Source organism: Pan paniscus, chromosome 8, assembly GCF_029289425.2.
Source record: "Pan paniscus chromosome 8, NHGRI_mPanPan1-v2.0_pri, whole genome shotgun sequence".
In the NCBI taxonomy this organism is placed as follows: Eukaryota; Metazoa; Chordata; class Mammalia; order Primates; family Hominidae; genus Pan; species Pan paniscus.
In genome coordinates, this window is record NC_073257.2 from 42,379,984 (window position 1) to 42,402,237 (window position 22,254).

The window sequence follows — 22,254 nt, forward strand, 5'->3', positions numbered from 1 at the left end:
TGCCCACCTTGGCCTCCTCCCAAAGTGTCGGGATTATAGGCGTGAGCCACCACGCCCAGCCAACCATTCCTGTATTCTTTACAGCTCTCTTTTCCTTTTAGTAGTTAATCCCCTGCTACAAATCAATGATTGTTTAAAGTTTCCCTGTTCAAATCTGTGTGATTTTTGTGTGAAGAGAACCTGACTGATACACCCACTGACTACCAAACTCAATAAATGAGCAAAGACTCACATTTAGACATCTCACTGTCAAATTACTATATAATTGTATTAATAATTATTGCAGAATATTGAGGAATAAAGAGAAAGAAACTCTAGTAGCTTTCAAAAAGGAAAAAAGAGTCAGTTAATAACAAACACAGACCAGCATGTGCCTTTTCAAATCTGCAACAACATGGCAAGATTTTTGAAGGTTAAAGAAAAATTTATTTCAAGCCTAGAAACCCATACCAATCATAGTAAAGACATTTTCAAACGCGTAAGACTCAGAAAGTGAGCCTCAATCAGAATAAGTCACTTAAGACTATTAAATATATTTCAAAAAAAATCAATGTAAAACACAGGCAAAGAGATGTGGCATCCAACACATGGTAGAACAAAGCCTTGAATTTAAGGAAAATTAACAACTGCAAGTCTAGGAAGCCATGAGGACATCAGTGAGTGGAATCCGTAAAGAATGTCTTCAAAAAGAATGCATTTATTTCAGGCAATAGACAAATGGGTTAAAAACTAGAGGATTTGAGGGAAATAGTCAAGGAGGCACAATTCTTCCCTCAACAAGGCACACACACCAAAAAAACAAACCAATAAAAAAACTCAAGGGGGCCAGAATGGCGGCTCATGCCTGTAATCCCAGCACTTTTGGAGGCTGATGGGGGCGGATCACCTGAAGTCAGGAGTTCGAGACCAGCCTGGCCAACATGGTGAAACCCTGTCTCTACTAAAAATACAAAAATTAGCTGGGCATGGTGACGCACGCCTGTGGTCCCAGCTACTGTGGAGACTGAGGCAGGAGAACCACTTGAACCTGGGAGGTGGAAATTGTTCTGTGGTGAGATCGTGCCACTGCACTCCAGCCTGGGTGACAGAGCAAGACTATGTCTCAATAAATAAATAAACCTCAAGGGAAAACAAATGCCACCAACAAAAAGCAGGAGAGACATGGTTCAAATGCGCCATGACTGGACAGGTGACACTACTCACGCCTGTAATCCCAGCACTTTGGGAGGCCAAGGCGGGCGGATCACCTGAGGTCAGGGGTTCCAGCCCAGCCTGGCCAACATGGTGAAACTCCGTTTCTACTAAAAATGCAAAAATTAGCCAAGTGTGGTGGTGCACCCTGTAATCCCAACTACTCAGGAGGCTGAGGCACAAAAATCACTTGAACTCGGGAGGTGGAGGTTGCAGTGAGCCGAGATCACGCCATTACACTCCAGCCTGGGTGACACAAAGTGAGACTCTGTCTGAAGAAAAAAAAAAAAAAAGTGCCATGATTTAGAGCAACTGGTAAAAATTAGCAGAATGAACTCAATTGGAAAAGATATTAGAGCAGCTGGGCACGGTGGCACATGCCTGTAATTCCAGCACTTTGGGAGGTCAAGGCGGGTGGATTACAGTACATGTACTAAAATTGGAATGATATACTAAAATTGGAAGATCAGCATGACCCCTGCGCAAGGATGACATGCAAATTCATGACGTGTTCCATATTTTTTATATATTTTAATAAAAATATAAAAATTTAAAAAATTTTAAAGAAAAAGATATTAAGAACTATCTATTTTGAGTGATGCCACAGTTGTGATATTAGAATTATAGAGAGGGAAGTATAATCACAGCAAGAACTGCTTGGCTCTTCTACAGACAGTATTTACATTAACACTGCTCATTGGCTTGTGCTGCGGTTTGGATATTCGACCCTTTGGAACATTGTTGAAATCTGATCCTCTATGTTGGAGGCGGTGCCTAATGGCAGGTGTTTAGGTCATGGGCGTGGATTCCTCATGAATAGATTAATGCTCTTTCTGGGGGGCGGGGAGGCAGTGAGTGAATTTTTGCTCTATTAGTTCCCAGGAGAGCTGGTTGTTAGAAAGAGCCTGCGACCTTAGCTGGTTGTTAGAAAGAGCCTGGGACCTTCTTCCTCTCTCTCGCCTTCTCTCTCGCTATCTGATCTCTGCACATGCCAGCTCCTCTCTGCCTTTCAGTATGTGTGGAAGCAGCCTGAGGCTTTCCCCAGATGCCCAATCTTCCAGCAGCAGAATCGTGAGCCAAATAAAACTCTTCTTTATAAATTACCCAACCTCAGGTATTCCTTTATAACAACACTAAAGGGACTAAGACAGCTTGCAACCTTTAGACTCAATCAATGGGCAATGCAAGGAAAATATTTCCAGATAGAGAAGGCAAATGTTATCAGACTCAACACTAAAAATAAAGACATAGCTGAGAAAAGCTGAAAGATGGACAACAGGAAAAGAGAGGAATGCGGAAGGCTAGTGGTACTAGTCCCCTCATCTTATAAAATTTGGCACCTAATAGGTAGGAAATAAATGCAACAAGATATAGAGGTTTATGAACATTAAAACTGCAATGGTAGGGCTGGGCACGGTGGCTCAAGCCTGTAATCCCAGCACTTTGGGAGGCTGAGGCGGGTGGATCATTTGAGATCAGGAGTTCGAGACCAGCCTGGCCAACATGGTGAAACCCCGTCTCTACTAAAAATACAAAAAAATTAGCTGGGTGTGGTGGCGGGCACCTGTAATCCCAGCTACTCAGGAAGCTGAGGTAGGAGAATTGCTTGAACCTGGGAGGCAGTTGCAGTGAGCCAAGGTGGCACCACTGCACTCCAGCCTAAGCGACAGAGTGACGGTCCATCTCAAAAAAGAAAAAAAGAAAACAAACTGCAGTGGTAATCAAGAGAGGAATTCATGTACTGATAAAACTAAGAAGTTGTACATGCCTCTGTGTGTGTGTGTGTATGTGTGTGTGTGTGTGTGTGTGCATGTGAACGTGGTCTGTCAAACAGACAGAGGCAACCCAAAGCACATACATCAGAAGTGGCTGAGTGAGGAGTTATACAACTATTAGTAATAACCACTAAAATAATTTTAACAGGAACCATTAAAAATGTGTTGCTTCTGGAACAAAGCTATTGCTTTTCATTTACAACATTCCTCCACGATCTGATTTTTTCAGCCATGTTCATGAATCACTTTGAAAATAATCCTGTGTGTAGGAGTCAGCAAATTTTTTTTTCTGTAAATAACCAGATGGTAAATATATTTTAGGCAGTATGGGCCATACAGGTCTCTGTCACAACTCTGCAACTTGGCTATTCTGGGGCAAATAGACAATTCATAAATGAATGAGTGTAGCTGTGTTCCAATAAAACTTTATTTACACAACAGGTGGCAAGAGGGATTTGGCCTGCAGGCTGCTATTTGCCGACCACTGATCTACTCCAGCATTTCCCAAACTATGTACTACAGGATACTCCAATACACTTGAAGCTTTTCCTCCAAAAGAGGGAGAGTTTCCAGTTCAAAGAGTTTAGAAAATGCTAGGTTTAAAAATGTTAAGCAGATTTCTTTACTTCAAGGCTTCTTGCAGTCTCTAATGTGCTTATGAGCTTTTGGAAGCCGAATATGGAATAGAATTCAGCACACAGCATTTCTCCAATTTCCATGGATATAGTGGAGAAGCACCCAATCAATGATATCTCAAGGGCCACTAGTGTTGGGTGGGAAGGCTTGGGAAGCAATGTCATCATCTAATTCCTACCTTGTATAGACAGAAAAATGAGGTTTAGAGAGTGGGAAGTTACTTGGCTGAGGCTACTCAGCTAGACGGTGTCAGAACTGGGACTGGAACCCAGGCAGCTTAGGGTTGTTGCTGCCATTTCAGAGGGCCATTCATTCATTTAGATGGCCCCATAACAAACCAGTGCAAAGCTATCCTGAGTCATCTCCATCCCGAGGGATTTTCCGGAAGGCACTTTGAAATTACATAACGACATAGATGAACCAATACTTAAACCTCAAAAAAGGCGAAGACTATGGGTTCAGATTTTATTATTTTATTTAGAAACATCATGAGGTGAGGTGAACTGATTGGACACATTCACCATGAGTCTTTCCTAATTTCTAATACAAGGTGGAGCAATAGAAAAAAACAGAAAATAAGGAGAACAAAGTCTTTTTCTCAACTTTTTTAGGATTCTAGACTATACTATTCAGTGTTACTAAAGCACACTTTGTATTTTATGAATCATCAGTGATGAGTAAGTACAGATTAAGCTCTATCTGAACATGCAGCAATGTACAAAGCACAGAGCAAGAGTTTTGGAGATAAAAGAAAGTTTAGGAGGATCAGAGACAAAAGAAAAAGGCTTGGCCGGGCGTGGTGACTCATGCCTGTAATCCCAGCTCTTTGGGATGCTGAGGTGGGAGGATTGCTTGAGCTCAGGAGTTCAAGACCAGCCTTGGGAACATGGTGAGAGCCCATCTCTACAAAACAATTAAAAATTAGCTGGGCATGGTGGCACACAGCTGTGGTCCCAGCTACTCAGGAGGCTGAGGTGGGAGGGTCACTTGAGCCTAGGAGGTTGAGACTGCACCACTGCACTCCTGCCTGGGTGACAAAGAAAGACCTTGTCTGAAATTAAAAAAAAAAAAAAAAAAAAAAAAAAAAGAAGAAGAAGAAAAAGAAAAGAAAAAAGAGAAGGAAGGAAGAAAAAGACTTGAGAAACCTAAGATCTAAGTAAACACCCCTAATATTTTGTGAAGGCAGTACAAAAATATGAACTAAAGCAATATAACTCTAAACAAAGAAACGGTCAGAATATAAATTGAACTTTAAACAAAAAAAGAGGAGGAGTTTAATCAGGGTCCAGGCAAGGTAAGTATATCCACTCTGAAAATAACATCTTGGTTCATAAGTTGGTTTCTGAATTCTAGAATGCTTTATATCATTATTTTGTATTCAACACACAAACCACCCATTCCATTTTCTTCATATTTTTCAGGTGTCATTTCATAGCCTATGATGATTAATTGAGATGGATTTTTGAAAACCTTCCTAGCCAACTTAGCTAAGGGACAGCTTTCCCCTAACACTCTCGTGATTGGTGTGAAAATGAAACCTGCTCCTTCCAGAACAATGAGAATGCTGCCTCTGCCGACAACATTCCCATCCAACTAAGATCAAGCCAGATTGCTCTTGAGTCATTGGTTAGTAACCCATGGGAAGAGGAAGAGTAGCTGCAGTTGACCTATAAACTCTGCCTTGGCCTTGTCCCAAGCTAACCCCTATTACAACCCACAGACTGTCCCTGGAGTCAGAAGTTGTCCCCAGACTTGTCCTAATGGCCTAGCACAGTGGGAAGTTGTCCAAGAGTCATGGTCATCAAGAGACCTTCAGAGACCACTTAATTGTACAAGACTTTATTTGCCAAACTCCTACAATTCCTGAGTGCCGTGGGACAAGGCAAGGAAGATGTAGTTGCTGGGCAAGAAAAGTGAGCAACCATCTAGTTATTGATACAAGGTTCCCAGGTTCAAATGCAAGTAGCCCCTGGCCTGTGCTGTCCAATACAAGAACCAATGGGCACACATGGCTACTTAAGTTGGCGAATGCAACTGAGGAACTGAATGTCAACTTTTAATTAATTTCATGTGATTTTATTTAAATGTAAAAACTGAAGCAATGTAAAATATGTTCCATTAAACATTAATGCATTGCTTTGGTAGAACTACATTTCACTTTAAATACTATATTGCTTAAAATATTATTTGGTGCATTGTAGCAGATGAGTCTACAAAGGAAAGCATCACTGATCTACTTGGTGTCAATGAAGTGTTTCCATTTAAATGTTTTTTTCTAAACACTGATGTAACACTGTAATGTGTTCATATGAATATTTTGCACGGACAGCACAAGTTATGGTGATAACTATGTAAATCATAATTGGTAATTATATCAAAATACTTGTTTTAATTAAGATATAATTACATTGTTTCTCTAGTTTATAAAATAAATATGGCCAATTTTTCTAATTTATCACTTTGAAAATTTTGTAGCAGTCCTAACACAGAGACACTTTCCAAAGCCTTAGGACTGATACAAAATCCAGTGGAGACACAGAAATTAATAATACAATCAGAACAGTCAAGAAAAAAAGAGACAGGAGAGGAAGGTAAGCAAAAAGCGACATAATCAATGGCAATCATAATTTGCTGTGGCAGAGCAAAAGGAGAAAGCTGTGTGTTACATAAAAAGTCAAAGATAATAAAGCAGAAAATATTAACAGACAATTTCAGCAAAAACATAGTGAATTTGATGCCATCTCCCCTCGACAGTCAAAAACAGATCAATGAAATTAGTCACTCAAAATCAGAATGGCCAAAAAAATTGTTTTAATGATTTTTTTACATCTCAGCTCATAACTCTGGCCAGTTATAAAACATCTTGGATTCTTGAACCAGTTTATGGAACTGCTGAAAGAAATAGAAAACCAGAAATGATTGATCATGTGTTCTTTGCCAATGATCTCTGGTTGAATCATAGAAGAATTTTTACAAACATTCACTGTACAGTTAGCTACAATGCAGGATTTTCTTTACAAAAAAAGAATGCTTGCCGAAGCAAGCAATGAAGACAAAAATAGGCACTGTGGACCGGGCGCGGTGGCTCACGCCTGTAATCCCAGCACTTTGGGAGGCCAAGGCGGGCAGATCACAAGGTCAGAGATCGAGACCATCCTGGCTAACATGGTGAAACTCCGTCTACTAAAAATGCAAAAAACAAAAATTAGCCGGGCGTGGTGGGGGGCCCCTGCAGTCCCAGCTACTCGGGAGGCTGAGGCAGGAGAATGGCATGAACCCGGGAGGCGGAGCTTGCAGTGAGCCGAGATCACACCTCTGCACTCAAGCCTGGGCGACAGAGCGAGACTCTCTCTCAAAAAAAAAAAAAAAAAAAAAAAATAGGCAATGTGATTTATGTTTTTTTTCACAGATATCACACTATATATGAAAGAGCTAAATTTAAAGTTTCAAGGAAAGGAAAAACTTACTTATGACCTAGCTAGAGAGGCAGGAGAATTTATGTCAAAATTGACATTTTTCATAAGAGAAGTAAAAAATAATGGTTTCACACATTTTTGTAACTTGAATCAATATGTGGATGACTTCACTGAAATCAAAAGCATTATATAAATTGCCTTCAAAATCCATAAGAAAATGTTGGGGAATACTTTGTTGATATTGATAAATTTAGAGTTAGTTTTTCCATTTTTGCAATATTCCTTTGAATTTAATGTCAACAATTCTGAGCTGGCATAAGAGTTAGTGAATTTGCCTAAGTTGAACAGATGTAGCTTTGAAACTGATATTTTTTGTTTCAAAAAGTCAAATTAATTATTCTAAAAAAGATGAACCAGTTTTGTCAAGTTGAATGCAAATATTGTGGAGAATGATTTTTTGATGCTGAGTTCAGTTGCTGGAGAACTTGTATATTTGGGGTTTGGTTAACAAATATACTTTTTCAACTACAAATTTTATAAAAGCTAAATATAGACCAAGTATTTCAGATAAAAATGTAGTATCTGATAGCTATAACATACATATCAAATTTCAAGACTTACTATAAAATTTAAGAAAAAATGTCTCATTAATATTTTTACATTGATTACATGTTGAAATAACATTTTGGGTAGACTGAGTTAAAGAAAATATATAATTAAATTAATTTCACCTGTTTCTTGGCCAGGCGCGGTGGCTCACACCTGTAATCCCAGCACTTTGGGAGGCTGAGGCGGGTGGATCACGAGGTCAGGAGATGGAGACCATCCTGGCTAACATGGTGAAATCCCGTTTCTACTAAAAATACAAAAATTAGCCAGGCGTGGTGGCACATCACTGTAGATCCAGCTGCACAGGAGGCTGAGGCAGGAGAATCGCTTGAACCCAGGAGGTGGAGGTTGCAGTGAGCCGAGATCGCGCCACTGCACTCCAGCCTGGGCAGCAGAGCAAGACTCCGTCTCAAAAAAAAAAAAAAAATTCGCCTGTTTCTTTTTAATTTTCTTAATGCGATTACTAGGAAATGTAAAATTACATATGTGGTTTACATTACATATCTGTTGAATATCTAGGGACCCTGGCTACTCGAAGTAGTCTTTCCAGAGCATTGACAGCATCTAAAAGTTTCTTAGAAATGTAGAGTCTCAGACCCTAGCAAAAACCTACTGAACAGAATCTGAATTTTCAGATTCTAGGCAATATGGCCACCCTAGGTTATCACCCAGCAGACTCCCAGAGCTGAGAATCTGGGGTAGACCCAGGCCATTAGAATTTGCAGGACCAAGTACCAAATAGGAGAGAACTACACAGAAAAGTCCAGAGATTTATCTTTGAGTAGTCAGTGCATGTTTTTGAGCAAACTACATGTGCCTGAGGGGGTGGGGGAACACTAGAAAAGATTGGAGATAACAGTGTCTGGTACTGATGCAAAACAGTGTCTGTTTCCACCTGATAGAATGGAAAAACTCAGCCAGCCATGGTGGCTCATGCTTGTAATCCCAGCACTTTGGGAGGCCGAGGCGGGCAGTTTACCTGAGGTCGAGAGTTTAAGACCAGCCTGGCCAACATGGTGAAACCCTGTCTCTACAAAAATACAAAAATTAGCCAGGCATGGTAGAAGGTGGTGCCTGTCATCCCAGCTACTTGGGAGGCTGGCAGGAGAACTGCTTAAACCCAGGAGGTGGAGGTTGCGGTGAGCTGAGATTGTGCCACTGCACTCCAGCCTGGATGACAGAGTGTGACTCTGTCTCAAAACAAACAAACAAAAAGAATGGAAAAACTCATAATTCACAAGCACTGGGTACTCAGAAAGATGTTGCTTAACCCATTTATGCTGGAGGTTGCAAATTTTTTGTGTGTGAGAAATCAGACCTTGGTGATGACCTTAAGCAATAGGATATAAATAACTCCCACAAGCTTAGTGTTCCAATTATGGAACACTCGGCATAAACGGGTTAAGGAATAATTATCCCTGTCTAATTAGCACTGCTCCTACCTAATAAATCTTGAAAGTAAGACAAAAGAATCAACTGTCTCCAAGTAATTTATCTACATCCCAAAACAAAGCTCAACAATATTTCCATCCCCCCAAAAGATAACATTGCAATGTCTGGCATCCTGTCAAAAATTACCAGGCAGGCAAAAAGGCAGGAAAATACAACCCACAACGAGGAACAATGTCAATCAACTGAAACTGACCAAGAGTTAAGAAAGGTATTAGAATTAGCAGACAAGGACAAATATTCAAGATTTTAGGCAGAGATATGAATATATAAAAACACAAATCAAATTTCTAGAAATAATATCTACAATGTGCAAGATGAACAGTACACTGGATAGGATTAATAGCAGGTAGACATTTCAGAAGAAAAGACTATTGAACTTGAAGACATAGCAATAGAAATATCCAAAATGAAAAACAGAAAAGAAAGTTTTAAAAAAATGAACAAAGCATGAGTGAGCTGTGGAGACAACTTTAAGCAGCCTAAACACATGTAATTGGGTTCCACATGGGGGGCACAGAGGGATAGAAAATGATATTTAAAGAAATAATGGCTGAAAAAATATGCCAAACCTAATAAAAATATAAACCCAAAGATCCAAGGAGCTCATTTAATTCCAAGCACAAGAAATATAAACTAACGTATATCAAAGCACATTGCAAATTGCTTAAAACCAGGAACAAACAAAACATCTTAAAAGCAGCTGGGCGTGGTGGCATGTGCCTGTAGTCCCAGTTGCTCGGGAGGCTGAGGCAGGAAGACTGAGCCCAAGAGTTTGAGGCTACGGTGGGCTATGACTGCACCACTGCACTCTGCCCTGGATGACACAGTGAGACTTCACTTTTTAAAAAATAAAAATACTAAATGCAATTAGAAAAAAGGACATATCACATAAACAAAAGAAGGTAAGAATGATAGCAGATTTTATGTCAAAAGCTAGGCAAGTGTAAAATAGTGAAGCAAAATCTTTCATAAACTAAAAAGAAAAAATTGTCAATCTGTAATTCTATACCCAGCAAAAATAGCTTCCAAAAATAAAGCTGTAGCTCCAATTATACAACTAGTTAGCACATGGTACTTATAAAAATAAAGGCAAAATAAGGATTTATCAGACATATAAAAATGGAATGAATTCATCACCAGAAGTCCTACATAACAAAAAATGCTAAAGTAAATTATTTTAAGTAGAAAAAATAATCAGGTAGAAATATGGATATACACAAAGGAATAAAGAACAGTGGAAATAGTTACTACCTGGGTAAATACATAAGAGCTTTCTCCTTATTATTTAAGCTTTTAAAAGAGGAGTGACTTCTCAAACAATAATAACTTATATGGAGTTAATCACATATGTAAAAGTAAACTGTACAACAATACAAAGGCCAAGATGGAAGTATCCTATTGTAATGTTCTTATATGATATGTGAAGTGATATAATATCACTTAAAGGTAGACTATGATAACTTAAAGATGTATACTGTGAATAGTTTGTTGGTTTGTTTTTTGAGACACAGTCTTGCTCTGTGCCCAGGCTGGAGTGCAGTGGTATGATCTCGTCTCACTGCAACCTCTGCCTCCTGGATTCAGGCGATTCTCATGCCTCGGCCTCCTGAGTAGCTGGGACTACAGGCATGTGCCACCACAACCCACTAATTTTTGTATTTTTAGAAGAGATGGGGTTTTTGCCATGTTGGCCAGGTTGGTCTCAAACTCCTGGCCTCAAGCAATCCACCCGCCTCAGCCTCCCAAAGTGCTAAGATTACAAGTGTGAGCCCCTATGCCCAGATTATACTGTAAATCTTAAAGCAACCACAAAATAACAAAACAAAGACATATAGCTAATTAGCCAACAAAGGAGACAAATGGAATCATTACAAAAACAAACAAACAAACAAACAAAAAACACCTCAATCCAAAAGAAGGCAGAGAAACCAGGGAAAAGGGAATAAAGAATAGACAAGATACATAGAACACATACAGTAAGATGACAGATTTAAAATTACTATATTGATAGTTACATTAAATGTAAGTAATCTAAATATACCAATTAAAAGACTAATTTTCATATTGGGGAAAAAAGATACAACTGTATACTGCCTACAAAAAAAAAAGCACTTTAAATAAAGCCAAAAAAGGGTTAAAAGGATGGAAAAAGTTATACTATGCTAACACCAATCCAAAAAAAAAAAAGCTGAAGTGGCTTTATAAATAACAAGTAGAATTTACAGCAAAGAATATCAGCTGGTCTAAAGAAGGTCATTTCATAATGATAAAGTCACCAGTTCCTCAAGGAGACATAAGGATCCTAAGGATTTATTCACCTTAATAATAGCTATGCATCCAAATACATGAAGCAAAAACTGCCAGAACTGCACAAGGAAACAGACAAATTTACAAAGCCACATATTTCAATACTGCTGGGGATCCCTGCTCTATACTAATAAGCAGTCCATATCCATGTTGACTTGTGGCAAAGTTTTATTTTGACATCTTACTGGTATCATCGTAACTAGCGCTATTTTGTCTGGCTTGCAGGCTAACCAGGAGTTAGAGAAGAAGGCATTTTCAGGAAAGCTAACCTTAAAAATAAATCAGGCCGGGTGCTGGTGGCTCACGCTTATAATCTCAGCACTTTGGGAGGCCGAGGCAGGCGAATGACCTTTGCTCAGGAGTTCGAGACCAGCTTGGCCAACATAGCAGAACCCTGTCTCTACTAAAAATACAAAAAATAGCCGGACGTGGTGGTGCGCATCTGTAATTCCAGCTACTGGGGAGGCTGAGGCCAGAGAATCGCTTGAACCCAGGAGGTGGAGGTTGCAGTGACTGCACTCCAGCCTGGGTGACAGAGTGAGACTCTGTCTTAAAAAAAAAAAAAAGAGAAAGAAAGAAAAGAAAGAAAAAAAAACTGCATCAGCAAGTACGAGTTTTTAAAATGCAAAAATTTCCCAAATTTCTACTGAAAAGATTTATCTGGGAGTAATAAAAAAGTGAGAGTTTGAGAAACTTATGCAAGACCATATCAAAAAGCTCTAGAAGTTAAGAAATTTTGGCTTAACATTGACCCAAACTTTCTTCCAAAAAGCTAGGTTAAGAAAAACATGGCAATATTATACCTCAATACAACTGTTTAAAGAAAAAGAACGAACGAAAGAAAACAAGAGTAATGGTCATTTTCCAGGTTTTGTGAACTAGAATTCTTTCCAATTCAGCACCAAACCGGCCTTTGGAAGTTGTGCACATTTAAAAATAAAAACCTGGTGTTTTCAGGAGTTGGGTACAGATTTATTTGTACAATAAATGTTTTTAGCAAAAAGCAGGCAGATGCTTGAATTCTAGCCTCTAAATCCAATGTAGGGGCACTAAAAACTCCAACCCTAATTGGACAGTTTTGTTCTTAAAATTCTACTGCATGAGCTTTCAAGCTGAGTTCCAGAATCCACTGTTACACACACATAGGACCTCCATGGTGACATCACTGCCGTTTACTTATTGGCTGGGAAGTGAATGTGACCCTGGAATCAGAAGATCTTGATTTAAATCTCAATCCTGTCACTCCTAGATACGTGACTCTGGCCAATCATTTTTCCTCTCAAGCCTTGATGTTGCTCATCTGTGAAATGGGAGTAATACTACCTACTTCACGTGGTACTTGTGATTAAATGACATTAGATAAGTGAAAATCCCGGCAGACTGCCCTGTACATAAAAGTCCTCCATAAATATTTATAAATGTAGGCGTGGTGGCTCATGCCTGTAATCTCAACACTTTGAAAGGCTGAGGCAGAAGGATTGGCTGAGCCCAGGAATTTGAGACCAGCCTGAGCAATATAGTGAGACCTTGTCTCTTCAAAAAATTAGCCAGCCACTGGCCAAAAAGTTAAAAAACAAAAAATTAAAAACGTATCTCAGTTACTGGGAGGCTAAGATGAAAGGATTACTTGAGCCCGGGAGGCAGAGGTTGCAGTGAGCTGGGATCGTGCTATTGCACTCTAGCCTGGGTTACGGAGTGAGATCCTGTCTCAAAAACATAAAAAATAAATGTATAATTAAGCATCACTTAAATTTAAACTGTGATTATTCATGACAAGTCACTTTCTAGTACTTGAACTGAAACTTTCGGTATTCACTGTTAAGAAGGCATTACTCTTAGCAACAACTGTTTGTCCCACCAGACTATGAACAATGCTTCAGGGAATAATAATTATTATTATTATATAATAGGGGGAGGAAAATGAGGAAGAAGAAAAGAAGGAATATCTTGAGAGAGGAAACTTCTCTCTTACTATGAAATCTATTCTTTTCATCTTTTAAATAGTCATTCTCCTATTTACCTATACTTGGTGATGGTAACTAATTCAGTAAGCCTACAATTAATGGAGGCAACTTTCCCTGTTTCTGCAACTCATGAACTCTCCCTAGTTGTCCCTAGAATCAAAAATTGTGGGAAAACCATTGAGAACATATGAAAAAATGAAACAAAAGCCATTGTTGGGTAACTACAAGCAATGCGTGTGAATTTGGCAACCAAACAAGATAAAAAGTTTGGAGGAGAAAAAGGGTTGGGTGAAGATTATGCAAACACAGCACTTAACTTTTCAAAACCAACTTCTAGCTGAAATGGAAAATAATGGAGAAGACATTGTGTTTAGAGAGACTTGGGTATGGGGCAAGGGAAGTATGAACGGGTTTATAAATTGTAGAACTACCAAGTTCTGCAAACAGATAAAGGATGCTATTATTTGAACCTAGAACCAGTATCTGTGCTCAAAATGAAAGTGAGTTTTCCACAATAAGCTTGCAGTTTCTTCTGAGTTTTTTGTTTTCTCTCTTTCTTTTTTTTCAAGAAGCCTAAATACAAGACATGGAACCAATTTGTTCATGGAAAAACATAAACTGCTTTCACTGCCTGCTATAACTAACTTGTGACTTCTTCCAACACTGTGAGAAGCAAGTGTATAGAAAAAAAAAAAAGCCATGCAATGAAAGCTTTTCATTCTTTTTTTATGAGGATTTAAAACACACACACACACACATACACACAGATGTTGGGTTTATACAAATAATCAACCAAAACATCTTCCAACCATGTAATTTTCTTCTCAAGCATATAATATGATTTTTCTTTTTCCTGGAAACTCAGTGTCAGGATATATGATGGTGACTATTTTTTTAAAAATAATTGGATAATTCTGGGGTCAGAATGAAAAAAAATATATAAATCCTATTTCAAAGTCTAATATTGAATTCATTTTTAGGAAGTGTATGGACATCATCTAACACTGGTTGAAGTAAGCTGTCTCTTCATTTGAGTTCATGTTCTATCAATTTTTCCAGGAAGTTCTTAGCCTTATTTTTGGACTTAAAAACTGATGAGCAGCTGGGCAAGGTGGCTCATGCCTGTAATCCCAGCACTTTGGGAGGCTGAGGTGGGTGGATCGCTTCAAGTCAGGAGTTCGAGACCAGCCTGGTCAACATGGTGAAACCCTGTCTCTACCAAAAATACAAAAATTAGCTGGGTGTGGTGGCACATGCCTGTAATCCCAGCTACTCAGGAGACTGAGGCATGAGAATCACTTGAAGGTTCTCTGCAGGAGGCAGAGGTTGCGGTGAGCCAAGATCATGTCACTGCACTCCAGCCTGGGCTACAGAGTGAGACCCGGTCTCAAAAAAAAAAAAAAAAAAAAAAAAAAAGCATGCATGCTCACCTCTAAATTTCTAAATTTTCAGGGTGGAATTTCCTCATTATGGCACACAATTCAGGGTCAGAGGTCCATCTTTCTACTTGCCTGCTATCAAGAGCAGGAAACAGGACAGGCACAGCCCTAAGGCAGAGCATGCTTATCAAAGTTTCTCCTAGAGCCTCAGGGCGATTCATCCTGCAGAGGACCGCTCTTGTGTCCTCAAGGGTTCCTTTTGGAAAAGGGCAGGATCTCGTGTCCCCTTTGAGCCTCTCCTTCCCTTCAAGAGTGATAGGTTTCCTCCAATCTGTCCAGCCAGTATTCTTCAGGATCATAACTGGGTCTTATCAGAACCACAGAGCCTTGCAATCCTTAAAAGGCAGGAAAGAGGAGATAAGAGCAGTGTAACCAGCAGGCTGCTGAAGTGAGGATGAGATTTCCGAGAGCCTGTATTCATGCACACAGATGTATCCTAGCAGGCAGGCTTCCCCTCCACGAGGGGTTCATTTAAAGAACAGATCCTAAAGAGGAAGTGACTCTCCCCTTCTGCAGGCCTGAAATAGAGCTGCTTGCCTCACCAAGCACCATTGAGGGGATCAAGGCAGAAACCAGAGGCTGCTGGTTGCGACGCACAGCACTGAGAAAGGAGGCAGAGGGCTCTGGGGCTCAGTCAGGCTGATGGTCAGTTTCCGCAACGCTCAGCAGAGGGAAAAGAAAGCCTCTTTAGAAACAGAGTTGGCAAAACATTGAATATAAAGAATACTCAGAGAAAATGCATAATTACAGACACTGAGGAACCGTCTAGACTAGATCCCCATGGTACATCCTTTATAGGAGAGAGTGGGGCTAGGGCTAACTCCTCACCTACATCCTTTTTTAAAAAATAAAAAAATTATTTTAGAAACAAGGTCTTGCTCTGTGGCCCAGGCTGGAGTGCAGTGGTGCAATCATAGCTCACTACAGCCTCGACATCATGGGCTTATGTGATCCTCCCACTTCAGCCACCAAAGTATCTAGGACTACACGTGTGTGCCACCATGCATGGCTAATTTTTAAATTTTTTGTAGAGATGGGGTCTTACTAAGTTGCCCAGGCTGGTCTCAAACTCCTGAGCTCAAGTGATCCTCCTGCCTCAGCCTCCCAACGTGCTGGGATTACAGGCATGCACCACTGCACCTGGCCCCCACATATATCTTTTATATCAAATGGCTCTCCAGGCTTCCTTATTCCTTCTTTATGTGCAGAGATAGGGATGGTCAGAGGAGGAAAAGTAAACCTAGGAAGCTACTGATACATCCTGTCATTTATGGCAAAAGGTTTATGACCTTGGATCTGAATCCAAACCCAGACTCTACTACTTATTGTCATACCTCATTTGAGGTACTTAACCTATCAAGGCTTCCACTTAAAAAGCTGTGCTAACTGTGGCCGGGCACGGTGGCTCATGCCTGCAATCCCAGCACTTTGGGAGGCCGAGGCGGGCGGATCACTTGAGGTCAGGAGTTCGAGACCAGACTGGCCAACATGATGAAACCCCGTCTCTACTAAAAATACAAAAATTAGCCAGCTGTGGTGGCAGGTGCCTGTAATCCCAGCTACTCAGGAGGCTGAGGCAGGAGAATGGCTTGAACTCGGGAGGTGGAGGTTGCAGTGAGCCAAGATCACGCTGCTGCACTCCGGCCTGGGAGATAAAGAAAGACTCTAACTCAAAAAAAAAAGTGCTAATTAAAATAAGAACAGCATGTCAAGCCCTCAAAGCCCTCAGCACAGGGCCTGGCAAACAGTGGACAGTCAACACATGATGCTACCAGTGGCAGCACCGCCATCATGGCATCCCTTCATGTCTCCATGACATCTAGAATGTGCTTCCATCACAACACCTGTGCTTGTTTATTTACAAATGTATCCCCCACTGTAAGCTCTGTGAAGGCAGGATTCACTCTATATTCTCAATAACAAGCATTAAATGGGTACACACATCCACGTGCACAAGCATACACACACACACCACGTGGTTATCAAATGTTTGCTGAACAAAGGAAAGACAAAATCAGCAGTTTGATTACTTTTACTTGTTGTTTCTATACAATTCTAATTTCAAGGACCTTTCTTCAGATGCTAATAATAACATAATAATATAGGTGGATAACTTGACTAGGTTAACTGAAGTTGATGGTTACATCAAGATTCTATGTCCAGTAACACCAATTAAAGAAGACTGCTGAAACAAAGATTCCTTGGTCTGTGTGCTCCAGTCTGTACTAACATTAGCTGGAGTATAGTGGTGTGATCATAGCTCACTGTGGCCTCGAACTCCTGGGCTCAAGGAATTCTGCCTCCTCAGCCTCCCAAGTAGCTGGGACTATAAGTGGGGACCTCCACACCAGCTAATTTAAAAAAAAAAAAATTATAGAGAAACGTTGTCCTGGCTGGACTCAAACTCTCTGGGTGCCATGGGTCCAACCATTATTCATCTTTACAGATTCCTCAGGCCGGTCAAACTGTAAACACGCAACAGAAGCTTTGCAGAATTACATGCAATAGCCAAACCACCTGGGATAAGTAACACTGCTACTGGGGCAAGAAAATTGTGCTCCCTTTTAATGGGGAAATTAAAGTACCAGACTATTTCGGCATGGGTAAACATCTTTTCACTTATTGCAGAACTTAGAGAAAGGAGAAATGTGAATTAAGTCGTGAATACAAAAAAAAAAAAAGAAAAAGTCACAAAAAGAGCAATATTTTTATATTTTTGCAGGGAACAAGTGCCAGGTGGGAGGGCTCTGGGTGCACTGCAAACAGTGCTAGACCCCCTGGCTGCTCAGGACCAACAGTAGCCTGCAGCTCTACCTCAAGGCAGGGCGAGAACCTCCAACTACCATCCTACTCTATTACCGACCCTGAGTAAACCCTTATGTTCACAGCTTTGGGGGAAAAGTAAAGATTCCTTAATCAAGTCAATCTGTCAAGGATTTCCTAATACCTACTCTCTGGTATATTCTCATGGACAGAGGATCATAAGTAGAAAGCATCCCTAGCGAGGCTTTTGATCAAAAGGGTCTAGCACAGTCTTAATATGACCAATCATTCATGACTTACACCCACCCTGGACTGGCCACAAAGCACAAACTCCCTTCCAAGATTTTCCAGAAATATGATTTGAAAAAAAAAAAAAAGCCAACGTGAATTCTGCTGTGTGTATGTACAATTTCCATTTGCAAGGGAAAGGTTATCCAAAACAAGCTTATGTTTCAGTTACTTTCAAGGTACTGCCACGGGCAAGGAAAGCCAAAATAAATTTCAAACAATTTTCCCCAAAGTTCAGACCTTTTCAAAACCAGTTTCAAAACTGGTATTTCCAAGTTGCAGTTCCAAAGAACCCTTTTTAAAAGCAAAAATTTCCTGTACATAAAAACTTTGATAGGGTATTCAATATCATTATTATACTAAACAAAGGTGACAGCCAAATGAGATTGACTCAGAACAAAGGCAGAAGGGTTTGCAAATTGTTAAGAAGAAAAAAATGAAAGGGAAAAGAATACAAGCATCAAGAAGCACTGTCAAAAAGCGGGAGGAAGGAAAGGAAGGAAGGGAGAAAGAGTAGAGCAGCCTTGGATAGAAACAAAGCCATGTATTGGAAACCCTGGGAAACTGCAGACACAAAGGGTGAGCTAGCAGCATGGAGGAGCTGAACGGGCAGCTGAATTGGCCAGAGGAAAGCTGAAAGAAGTAATCAGAAAGGATTGCAAGGGGGAAACTTACCCCAAGTCAAAGAGCAGGCTGGGGAGTGGAGGGAAAGCAATTAAACACCAATGACAGATGGAGATAAGGGCATCCAAGGCAAATGTGTCCCTAAGACACTTGAAACCCAGGCCTGCCGGGAGGTGGCTGGGCGACAGCAACAGACCAGGAGCAGGAGGGGCAGAATGTCAAAGAGGGAAACAAACAAAGGGTCCTAGAAGGAGGAGAAAGCTGCCAAGGTCTGGGGGTGAGGGGCGGTGTTAGGATGTTTGTGGGGAGTGGTACTATGGCTGCATAAGGAATACTAGAGAAGTCCTGAGCAAAGGAGGTCCCCCTCCCCAACTAAGCTCATCACCTTCTTCCTCCTAAGGGAAATGGCTCTTATTTCTAACCCCAAGGACCATGATGTTGGGGGGACAACATAGTCACCACTATCAAGGGGAACTGGATCATTTTCCAACAGTACCCCTGTGGAAAAAGAGGAAACAGGCTAACTTTGACCGTCCACCTATATCCGACATCCATCAAGAATTTTGTAGCATCCCAAGGCATTAAGCAGGAGGAAAAAGTTTGATGGTATAAAGGTGAAGTCATCTTCTGAAAGGAGCTGGGCTGGGTGAAAAAGGATAGTGGGTGCAGTAGCCATGCTGGGCCTCTGTGTATATGGAGGGGTGTGTGTGTGTGTGTATGTATGTGGTGTGTGTAGCAAGACAGAGGGATGTATGTGTTTAAAAGTTGGCAATTGGCCGGGTGCGGTGGCTCACACCTGTAATCCCAGCACTTTGGGAGGCTGAGGTGGGCAGATCATGAGGTCAGGAGTTCAAGACCAGCCTGGCCAACACAGTGAAACCCCATCTCTACTAAAAACACAAAAAGTAGCTGGGTGTGGTGGCACGCACCTGTAGTTCCAGCTACTTGGGAGGCTGAGGCGGGAGAACCGCTTGAACCCAGGAGGCAGAGGTTGCAGTGAGCCGAGATTGCACTGTTGCACTCCAGCCTGGGTGGCAGAGTGAGACTCCATCTCAAAAAAAAAAAAAAAAAAAAAGTTGGCAATTGCTCTTGAGAGACAAGACTTAGAAACGTAACATGATGGCTGGGCACTGTTTCTCTCACCTATAATCCCAGCATTTTGAGAGGCTGAGGCAGAAGGATCACTTGAGCCCAGGGAGCTCGAGACCAGCCTGGGCAACATTTCTCTATAATTTTTTTTTAAATTAGCTGGGCGTGGTGGTGCACACCTGTAGTCCCAGCTACTTGGGAGGCTGAGGAGGGAGGATTCCTTGAGCCCAGGAGTTCAAGGCTGTAGTAAGCTATGATCACACCACTGTACTCCAGCCTGGGCAACAGAGCAAGATCCTGTCTCTAAAAAAGAAAAAAGTAAAAGAAGAATAAGATGCTAAGAGAACGGTAATGTGCAAAGAAATGTACTAAGGAAGGGAGATTTATCCCAGTGAAAGTCCTGGGTGAAAAACCCAGTGAGGATCACTGAAGTCAGGGCATGTACAATGAAGCTGTAGAAGAAGATGAGACTCAACCTCCAGCTTCGTATAAGTTGACCCTTCCAGTCAGAGGGGAGTGTTGAATTTTCAATCAGGAGTTCTTAGTTCTAATCCTAGCGCAGGCAAGGTTCTCAACCGTGGAGCCTCAGTTTCCTCATCTACAAGATGGAAACCCTGGGTCATCAACCCTAAGAACCCAACGGAGTTCTTGAGCATCTCAAGTGAAAACGTCAGTAAACCAAGTGAAAACTGAAAGACTGTAAAAATCTGTTATTACTGCACAAAAGGGATGAAGTAAGAGATACATGAATGTATAAATGGAGCCCAGAAGTGGATTAAGGGCTTAGAATTGTGGGTCCAACTCAGCAACCGTGAATCATCAGGGGATCTGAAGCAACAGCAGTTTCCAGTACAAGGAACCCCTAAGATTTAGAGGAGATTTGGAGTCAGAGGGTTTTATACATGCCCAAGCAATTATGGCTTATTTTACAACCTTTTATAGAACAAAGGGGATTGAAACTCACTGAATATCCCAAAAAGGATTGTGATTGATGCTGGAGCTACTAGAGGGCCATTTATTCACAATTCACAATAATTAGGAAGGCAAGATGTTTTGGGGTGCTGGCCAGGAACTGGGAGACAAGCAGGCCTAGGTAGAGACACAATACGAAATCTTTTTTAAGGACATGTACGTAAAATTTGATAAACCATATAACGCCTCTTCTATCTTCCTGTACCCAAGATTCTGCTCCTCGATTCTTACTGGCACATCAACTTGCTACTCTGGCTTTATTTGAGCTGACATGATTACAACACTGTTCTGAAAACAAAAAGGTGCTGCCTCTGCTCTAGCCCTCATACTTGAAGTATTTGTTTACGTCTGTTGTTTCTGAACTGCGAGTCCATCCAGGGCTGGGCCCAACCCTTATTCATCTTTATAGGTTTCCCAGGCCTGTCACACTATAAACACTCAACAGAAGATTTGCTGAATTAAATCCACTAGCCAAACCACCTTGGATAAGCAACAACTTCTTATAAACTGAAGTTTTCTCATTGATTAAACAAAGGATGTGGGCAAGGTACCCTCCAGCTCCAACAAATGCAAAAACAACAGAATGTTCTGAAAACACAAAAGCACTGTCTGGAGACACATTGTAACTTTTATGCATTTCATGCAATAGAAAAATGTATAGAATTAAATCTGATTCATATGTCAATTTTTAAATAAACACTTATTTTTAGGTATTAGATCCATTCCTTTGTTAGGCAATGAAATATAAAAGCAGCCTAAGGTTTTACATATGGAAAAACTATACATGCCGGTTACCCTAAAATAACATTTATTTGGATAAAAAAAAATGTTAATTCTGACATTTCCTTTTAAACCGCCTCCCCTGACAGACTATATCTGGAATAACATTGACATAACAGAAACAAGTAAGTCTCTTCACAATGACTACAGTTTAACAAAGGCGCCTGTCTTTTTACCTTCCTTGTTTACTGAACAAAGGCAGCAAATGTAAGTACAGTTGCCCCAGCAGCTGGCAAGTTCTCTCCCATATGCGAAGAAGTTGTGGAACAGCTGGGGAATGCAAGATGCTTTTGAACAAGCTGCTATGTGATCCAAAATAACGCCGCCTGTTCATCTTCCGTACAATGGAAGCGACGGCCCAGCGCAGGTCTGGCGCATGCCCTGCAGCGGCTTCTTTCTTTCCAGATGGAGTGCAACAAGTGGCTACAAATGGAGTGAAATGCACAAAAGCAGGGATCTTGCTCCTAACTCTTTACACGCCTCCAATTGGTTATGCACGCAGCTCATTTTCCAGTGTGGGAGAAGCTGCATATCATATCCAGATGTAGAACCTACATAATGACAATCCCTCCCTGTCCTCCTGTCCATGCACTTTCTTGAAGATAATGTTCATGGTAACTACACATCGGGTGGTGTATAATGACATTATAACGTTTTTTTATGTTGCTTTAGTCCATATCAGTTGTTTAAAAGAGCAAAACCCAAATCAAGAGGTATAAAATAGCAAAAAAATGATCAGATGTATTATAAGAAATTATATCCATTATATATACTATATACATATAGATACAATATACGATTTTATATTTCTTGCATGTATATACAATATAGAGTATATTTGCTCATTTGAAAAACTTTCAAGTTTTTAACATATGAAATAGCTATACTGGTTGCTCATTAATTGTTCAGTTTAACTGACCTATGCTTCATGCTGTCATCTAAAAGTTAG

General features: G+C 40.6%; 1 protein-coding gene and 1 non-coding gene across 2 annotated transcripts in view; one reads left to right on the top strand and one right to left on the bottom strand.

Annotated features, from left to right (window-relative positions):
- Window positions 1-22,254, bottom strand: part of LOC100977039 (supervillin) — a 277,602-nt gene that overhangs the window by 250,895 nt on the left and 4,453 nt on the right. The gene's annotated exons all lie outside the window — the stretch shown is intronic.
- LOC112441049 (U6 spliceosomal RNA) lies at window positions 1,606-1,714 on the top strand. Its single transcript, XR_003029031.1, has one exon. It is a non-coding gene; the product is annotated as a U6 spliceosomal RNA (small nuclear RNA).